Below are 8,215 nucleotides of genomic sequence, written 5' to 3'. Positions count from 1 at the left end.
AATATCCACAGGATGTCTGTTATCAAACGAACAAAAAGATCCCAAGGGTTGGTTTTAGCTCGATGCCCTATAAAGGAAGCAGGGTCCTGTATGGTCAAGGTTATATACGAGAGTCAGACAGCTGGTTTGGATCCATTCTTTGATGTCTACTCAAACTGTGATGTTAGATGATTTATTTAAGTCCTCTAATCTCAGCTTCCTTAGCTAGTCAAAGGGATTTTATACCTCCTGTCTCATAGGATGCTTACAATGGCTAAATAAATGACATTTCACCTGCAAAGTTCTTAGCCTGGTGTTGACATTTAATCAACATATCATAAACATTAGCTATGAGGATAATAGCATCCCTTTGAGTCTTAGTCCTGAGTGTCTGTGAAGGGACATGGAGAGAAGGGAAGCGTCTTCTGACTGTTGTCTGGGGCTTTCTCTTCCAAACAAACCCCATTGTTAGTTGTTTTCCTTTTAGCTTCTTCCTCTCAACCCTACAAGAGTCTTGCCTTTCCTGACTTGTCCTTGATCTCTCAAATAGCTTTCTATTTGGATATTTTTCTCTAGTCCTTTGTTGCCTACATTTTAGCCTTTGCCACTGATATTTATTTTACCTACTGCCAAGTGTTGAAACAAATGCAATCTCACCACAGATTGTATATGCTGAGTAAGGTTTAAGTGGGATGGATCAAATACCAGTTCACTCCCTGCTGAGGATGGCATATCTCTTGCATAACCTGTATGCTCTTTGGGCACCTGCTGACTGTGCACTGGTACTGAGGGCCATGTGCAGATGCACAAGGTGGCACATCTGATTGGAGTTTGTCTGCACTGCCTAGAGGCCCTGACACACCCATTCTCTCTCTCTCTCTCTCTCTCTCTCTCTCTCTCTCTTTCTCTCTCTCAAATAAATAAATAAAATATTTTTTTCAAAAAGGGCCAAGTGTGAAAACTATCATTACTGTAAAGATGGTTGTTATCAAACAGATACACTATCTCATAATCTGAATAGTTTGAGGGTTTAGTATAATAAATTTGAAGCTATTGAATCAATTGGAAGAAATTAGTTACCATGCCAAGAGACAGATGGCGCTGTCCAGATGGGGAGGTGTGGTGAGAACAGAATGTCACGCAATAGACAACCAGTGATGAATTTGAAATAAAATAGGGAAATAGTATTAATGCATTGATCCTGAACATATGAATTCTAATTGATGTTTTCCGAATAGTCATGGCCATATTGGAAGTCTTCTGAAACATGTTAGTAATCAAAAGGGACAGAAATATGGGTGAACCTTGTACAATAGCAGAATCCAACATCAAATATTCAGTGTGCTTAGAATTTAAAATATAAAACACCATTTAAAGAGTTTGCATATAGAAGTGCCTGATAGTGATTTTCCTCTGATATAGGCAAATAAATCACTTTTCTCAATTTCCATTTATGTGGATTGAAAAGAGAGCTCCCAATATCTGACCTGCATATTAAAAGGCTTAAACAGGAAAGTTTATCTGAAGCTACTTTCTTTTTTTTTTTAAGGATTTTCACAGTTTAAAAAAATTTTTTTTGTTTTATTTTCATTTATTTATTTGAGAGCGACAGACAGAGAGAGAAAGAGGCTGTTAGAGAGAGAGAGAAAGAGAGAATGGGCTCACCAGGGCCTCCAGCCACTGCAAAGGAACTCCAGACTCGTGAGCCCCCTTGTGCATCTGGCTAACATGGGTCCTGGGGAATCGAGCCTTGAACCGCAGTCCTTAGGCTTCACTGGCAAGTGCTTAACTGCTAAGCCATTTCTTCAGCCCTGAAGCTACTTTCTAAACTGAGAAATGCATGAGCTTTAGGTGTTTTAATTACTGAGATGACACTAGAGATGGATGTCACCCTTGCTGCAGAGCCCCACATGACCAGATACCTCTTCTCAATATTCCTTATGACCGTCCATCTTCTGGACACCAACATTCACTCGGGCTTCATGTGCATATTGGTGACCATGCCAGATGCGCCCCCATCTAACTCTATATGACAAATCCTAGAATAAAAGAAGTACTATTTGTTCCAAGAAGAAATTGCTTTTCTCAAGCAGGGTTAGTTCTAAAATGCTCCCTTTACTGAGCATTAATTTGGAATGAGTATAAACTGGATACTGAATCATGTTCACTCTGTACTTCCTGTTCCCATCACTGTGCCCTGCTCTGGTAACTTACTGCATTTCCCTCTGTTTCCTGTCATTCTTTCTGTCCCATAAGCTGGGAAGATGTCCTCACCTTGACTCAGGTAGGGAATATCCCCACCTGCCCCTAGGGACCTCTTTTTCTTTTAAATATTTTTTTTTGTTTATTTTTATTTATTTGAGAGCTACAGATAGAGAGAGAAAGTATCAGAAAGAGGCAGATAGAGAGAGAATGGGCAACCCAGGGCCTTCAGCCACTGCAAACGAACTCCATATGCATGTGCCACCTTGTGCACCTGGCTTATGTGGGTCCTGGGGAGTCGAGCCTTAAACTGGGGTCCTTAGGCTTCATAGGCAAGCGTTTAACCACTAAGCCATCCAAACCCCTCTTTTTTTTTTTTTCTTTTTTTACTAGTGGCACTCTGTCTTGTACCTCCTTGACTACAGAATGTACTATGTTCTCCTACAGTGAAAACCCATTTGGGGTCTGGAGAGATGGCTGAGCAGTTAAAAGCTCTTGCCTGCAAAGCCAGAGGACCCTGGTTTGATTATCCAGGACCCATGAAAAGCCAGATGCACAAGAGGTTGCAGCGGCTAAAGGCCCTGGCACACCCATTCTCTCCCTCTCTTTCTATCTTATAAATAATTAAATAAATAAACAAATAAATAAATAAAGGAAACCCAGTTGGACAGGAAAATTTGTGTTCTTGAAAATTGTGTTGTCCTTTTTTGACCATTATGGCTGACACACATTTGTGGGGCAAGCTGAGCGAGTAATCGACAACAGAGTCTGTGTGTGGCCACCAGTACCTAAAGAGAGGAAGTGGACATATGTCACAAATTTTCAATACAACATTTCAGACATAGCCTTCCTTGGTCATGACAATCCCTAGGCTACTTTTGTGGAGCACCAAGAAGGGTGGGAGCTTGCATTGATGGAAAGGGGACATGGGTCTCCCCTGACAGTGTTGTGCCATTCTAAGACCTCATCTGAATGAAACTTAGATTCGAGGTGAATCAATTATATGTAATTGTTTCTTTTCTGATAACATAGAACTATAGGGTGTCAATGTGTACAAGGCACAGTCTTTACTCTCATGCTTCAGCAAATCTTTTTTTTTTTTTTTTTTACAGTAAGAGCCTCTTTTCCTCTACCCTTCTTCCTTTCCTCCCTTCCATCCTCCCTCCCTTCATTTCTCCCTTCCCCAAATCTGAAGAGGAAGCAGATACTTTGGGTGATGTCATTTACATTCTCTTATTTGGTTTTGTTTTGGTCTTTCTCTCTTTCTTCTTCTCTCTGTATGATGCATATGTGCATGTGTACTTAGTCATGTATGTGTGTGCATGTGTGCAGGTCAGAGGACAACTTCTCATGTTGGTTCTCATCTTTCATTTTGTTTGGAGGTAAGAGTTCCTTATGGTTTAAGTTTTCACCTCTGCCTATCCACTCTAGTTGGTCTGTGACTTTCTGGGCAATTCTCCTCCTCCCTTCTTGCCCTAGGTGCACTGGGATTGCAGGTGTGAGCTAGGGCTTCAGTGTCTGGTTTGACATGGGATCTGGGGAGCCATGGAGCCTCCCCAACCTTGGTATCTCTTAATAGAGATATTTGTCTTCCTCAGTATAACCTCCAAAGAAATTCCTAACAAACTATTGACAAAGGAGTTTGCCAGTTACCAAGGAGAAAGCAATGCCTTTTAGAAGCATTTGGAGGCATATTTGATGGGTGGCTGATGAACAGAGATGGGCCTCAGCTCTCCAAATGTCATGGACAATGTGATTTCTTCTAATTATAAAGCTCATCCCGACCTGCCAAGAGAATGAACTCAGTGGGTGGTCATTGTTCACTGTTTTCACAGGGACAGAGGGAGTATGAAGCTTAGCAAAGGAAATTTAATCTTGAGCTATGGTAACAGTGACAGAATGACAGTGGGTGGGATGTCGAAGTGATTTATCCAAATTTTTAATGTTAGATTCCAGACATGCTTTATTAGAACTCAGTGGACCTGTCTAATTGCTGATACGTAGAGATAATTTCATTTGATATCTGATGTGACGCTTTTAATCTAGCATGGTCCCTAAAAGACTCCCGTGTTTGAATACTTAGTTCTCAGCTGGTGGCACTGTTTGAAGTTATGGAGGCAGAGCCTTGCGGGAGGAAGTGCATCACTGCGGGTGGTTGCTAGGTTTTGTAGCCCTGTCTCACTCGTTGGTCTCTGTCTGCTTCCTCCCTGCTGATGTGACAACGTGATGCCAGGTTCCTGCGCCTGCTGTGTTTCCCCCATCCAAATGGCCGGTACCTTCCGGAACTGTAAGGCAAACGAAACCCTTTATTTCCAGAATCACTGTCTGTTCAGGTATCTTATCCCAGCAGCAAGAAGGTGCTAAACTCACATCACTTTAATCTGACAGTCAGTACTTGTGGCCATCGCTGAGGACCAAAATACTGATCAGGGAATGATGTGCAAGTGCCAGATTCTTTATCCACAAACCAGTTCTGCGTTATAGGTGGCTGACATGTAGAAGAAACACTAACTTCTCCTCTCATTGCCTACCTATGAATCAAAATTAACAAAACAGATGTGGAATATCTCATGTACCAATAAGAATCTTGGGATTTTTTTTTTTTTTTTTTGAGGTAGGGTCTCACTCTAGTCAAAGCTGACCTGGAATTCACTATGTAGTCTCAGGGTGGCCTTGAACTCACGGCGATCCACCTACCTCTGCCTCTTGAGTGCTAGGATTAAAGGCGTGTGCCACCACTCCCAGCACCAATAAGAATCTTGTTATATTTTGTTGAAGAGTTTTCCACAAAGTAATGCCACATGCACAGGCATAAGATAGTGAAACCTAAACTATAACCCCAGGGAACCTGATTGTGAACTATTTCTGCTTCTTCTGTCTCAATGATTTAAAGTCACACCCTGTAAACAGTAACTGAGCTAAAAACATGGAAGAAGGAATCTATTTGCAGGACAAGCTTGGGCCAACAAGTAGAATGTTCATTCTGAAGGGGAACGAGTACAGTTGAGTGTGCTTGATCTTTTAACTATAAAAGCACAGATGAGAAAAGTCATGAATTTGATATAAAAATGGCCTGGATGTCTTTTGCTTCAAGTTCTACAGAAAATAGTGATAGCTGGAGAGATGGTTCAGCAGTTAAAGGTGCTTGATTGCAAAGCCTGACAGCCTGAGTTTGATTCTCCAGTACCCACATAAAGCAAGATGCACAAAGTGGTGCATGCATCTGGAGTTCATTTACAGTGGGTAGAGGCCCCTCTGTGCCCATTCATTCTCTCTCTGTCTGAAAATAAATAAAATATTTTTAAAGGAAGACAGTAGTGATAAACATGTTATCTTCACATAATATCCTATTATGAAGACTTACTACAAAGTGGTAGCAAGTAAACATAACAATTATTGCTAATGTTATGAGCTTTTTTGGACTTGGCAACAGCTTTAATCTCTCTTAAAGTCTATTCTGGGGAAAGGGAACTATTGGATTCTCTGAAATTTGAACCAGTGGGTAAAAGTTAGAGACTTCAGAAATGAGAAAAAGGCACAGAACGCTTTATAAAGAAGTCAGAGCATCCTGCAGCAAAGTGAGTTCCTGTCACAGTAGCTTTTTTGTTTGTTGGTTTGTAGTCTATGTAGTCTCAGGTAGCCGTGAACTCACAGCGATCCTCCTACCTCTGCCTCTGAGAGCTGGGATTAAAGGTGTGCACCTCCACGCCCCGCTACTGTAGCTTTTCACCTATAGCGAGGCAAGTACTTTTTAGACATGAGAAAAGGGGTTAAGTAATCCAGTCTAGAATTCTCTAAGTAGTACATAGTGTTAAGTTTGGTGCAAAGATATCTGATTTCCTCTGTTATTTAAAAAATGTTATTTATTTACTTATGAGAAAGGAGAGAGAGAGAGAGAGAGAACCAGAGCCTCTTGCCACTGCAAATGAACTCCAGATGCATGTGCCACTTTGTGTAGCTGGCTTTTACATGGCTATTGGGGAATCAAGGCTGGGCTTTGCAAACAAAAGCCTTTATTCGATGAACCAACTCTCTAGTCAGTTCTAATTCTCTTTTTGAATCTTTGTTACAGGTGGAATTTTTGAGTACATCCCTTATAGATATAACAAGTTAATAAACATGAATTTTTAAAATTCTTGCTCTTAAAGATAAAAATGGCAAGGAGAATCCATGATCTGTAGGAATCTACAATTTGTCATTTCTTTGTTCTGTGAATTCTACATCTGTAATTTGCTTAGGTCACTTAGAAGTCCAGTACAGAAACAAGTAAGAGCCTTGGTCATAAATAAACCCATGGAAAGCAGAGGCCAGCTTCCTCTTTCTCTTTTAGATGTTCACATATGTAATTTTAAAAACAATTATAGCAATGTTATTTTATTTTATTTATTTGAGAGAGAAAAAGTCAGGTGACAGAAAGAGAGAGAGAGAGAGTGGGAGAGAATGAGCATGCTAGGGCTTCTAGCCATTGCAAATGAACCCTAGACACATGCAACACCTTGAGAAGCTGGCTTATGTGGGTATTGGGGAATCAAACCTAGGTCCTTTGGCTTTGCAGGCAAGTTCCTTAAGCACTTAGCCATGTCCCCACATATGTAATATTGGTAATAAGTTGCATCAATAAATTTTCATGATTATGTAGATGGACACCTGATATCTTAGCAGTTTCTATTATTTACTGCAGTGAAAAATATTATCATTTTTCCACCCAAATTCTTTACATAGATAATGAATATTTGTGTATGCTCATGGAATCATATGTGCTTCTAGTCCATTTATATTTATGTTTTCAATTTACTCACCTAAATATTGTAACTACAGTTTGCATTAAAACCACATATAAAGAAATAAATGCAACAAATAACTTATTTTCAGATTAACTCAATTCTATATATGCTGTTTTGATCTAACTAAAAAAGTCTGTAAATTTGCAAGCAGAAAGATATATATGTATATATATGGAGAGAGAGAGAGAGAGAAAGAAAGCATGGGTGTACCAGGGTCTCTTGTTGTTGTAACAGACCTCCAGACACATGTACCTCTTTGTACATGTGGCTATGTGGCTTTATGTGCATAGTGGGAAAAGAAACCCTAGCCTGCAGGCTTTGCAAAGAGGGCCTTTTACTGTTGAACCCACTTCCCAGCTGAGCTTTGATCTAACTTAAAGTTGAATGCGCTCAACCAAAAGTTTTGCTCATTTACCATGAATTTTGTTTTTTCTTTCTTTTACTCTAATCCAGAGAGACCTGGAACTCAGAAGCCAGGCTGGCCTTGAACTCATGGCGATCCTCCTACCTCAGCCTCCCAAGTGTTGGATCAAAAGGTGTGAGTCACTACACCTGACTCAAGTGCCAGGAGAGTTCATAGATTCCACCTAGTACCTTGCCAGTGTGTTCTGCGGGTAGGAAAGGGGAAGCTCACGGGGATAATGAGCCCAGAGGCTCACAGCTGTCCATGACCCTGCACTTGGATACTATTGTGCTGCTGTAGTCTTAGAAAAGAAGGAATTCTGTGCAGTCTTAATAAAATAATTTACTTAAAAATAGCTCTATTTCCCTCTGGGTAAATTATATAAACTACCAGGAAAAAAAAAAAAATCTGGTTCCAAACTGGAACAAGCAACCTATTTGTTGTGGAAACGAATATCCCAATGTTTTAGTACTTTCCCTGCACGGCCTGTTAACCAAAGGAAATACACTAGAAATAACTCTTTCCTTTTCAAAACCGAATATGCAAGTTATGATGAGAAAAGTACTTGCCATGTTTGTGTGCTCTGCAAGCTGTGTGGTGGATGGAGTCACAGTTCCTGCTGCATTTGAGTATTTTTCCTCACAGTGTAAATGCAGGGCCATGCAGGAAAGGTTATCACATTGTTTTTTAAACTGTGAAGAGATATGTGAGCCTATTAAATGAACAATTCATGGTATTTGCCTGCACTTTTTCTTTTGCAACCTAAAGAGAAAGCAAAGGCCACATTGACTACCCTCATTAACTGACCCAGCCACTGAGGGTGGACCTGAGGTTGCATCCTCTCCTC

This window comes from Jaculus jaculus, chromosome 12 (assembly GCF_020740685.1).
Source record: "Jaculus jaculus isolate mJacJac1 chromosome 12, mJacJac1.mat.Y.cur, whole genome shotgun sequence".
Taxonomy (NCBI): domain Eukaryota; kingdom Metazoa; phylum Chordata; class Mammalia; order Rodentia; family Dipodidae; genus Jaculus; species Jaculus jaculus.
The sequence above is the reverse complement of the archived record's forward strand: the minus strand, read 5'-3'. Positions refer to the sequence as shown.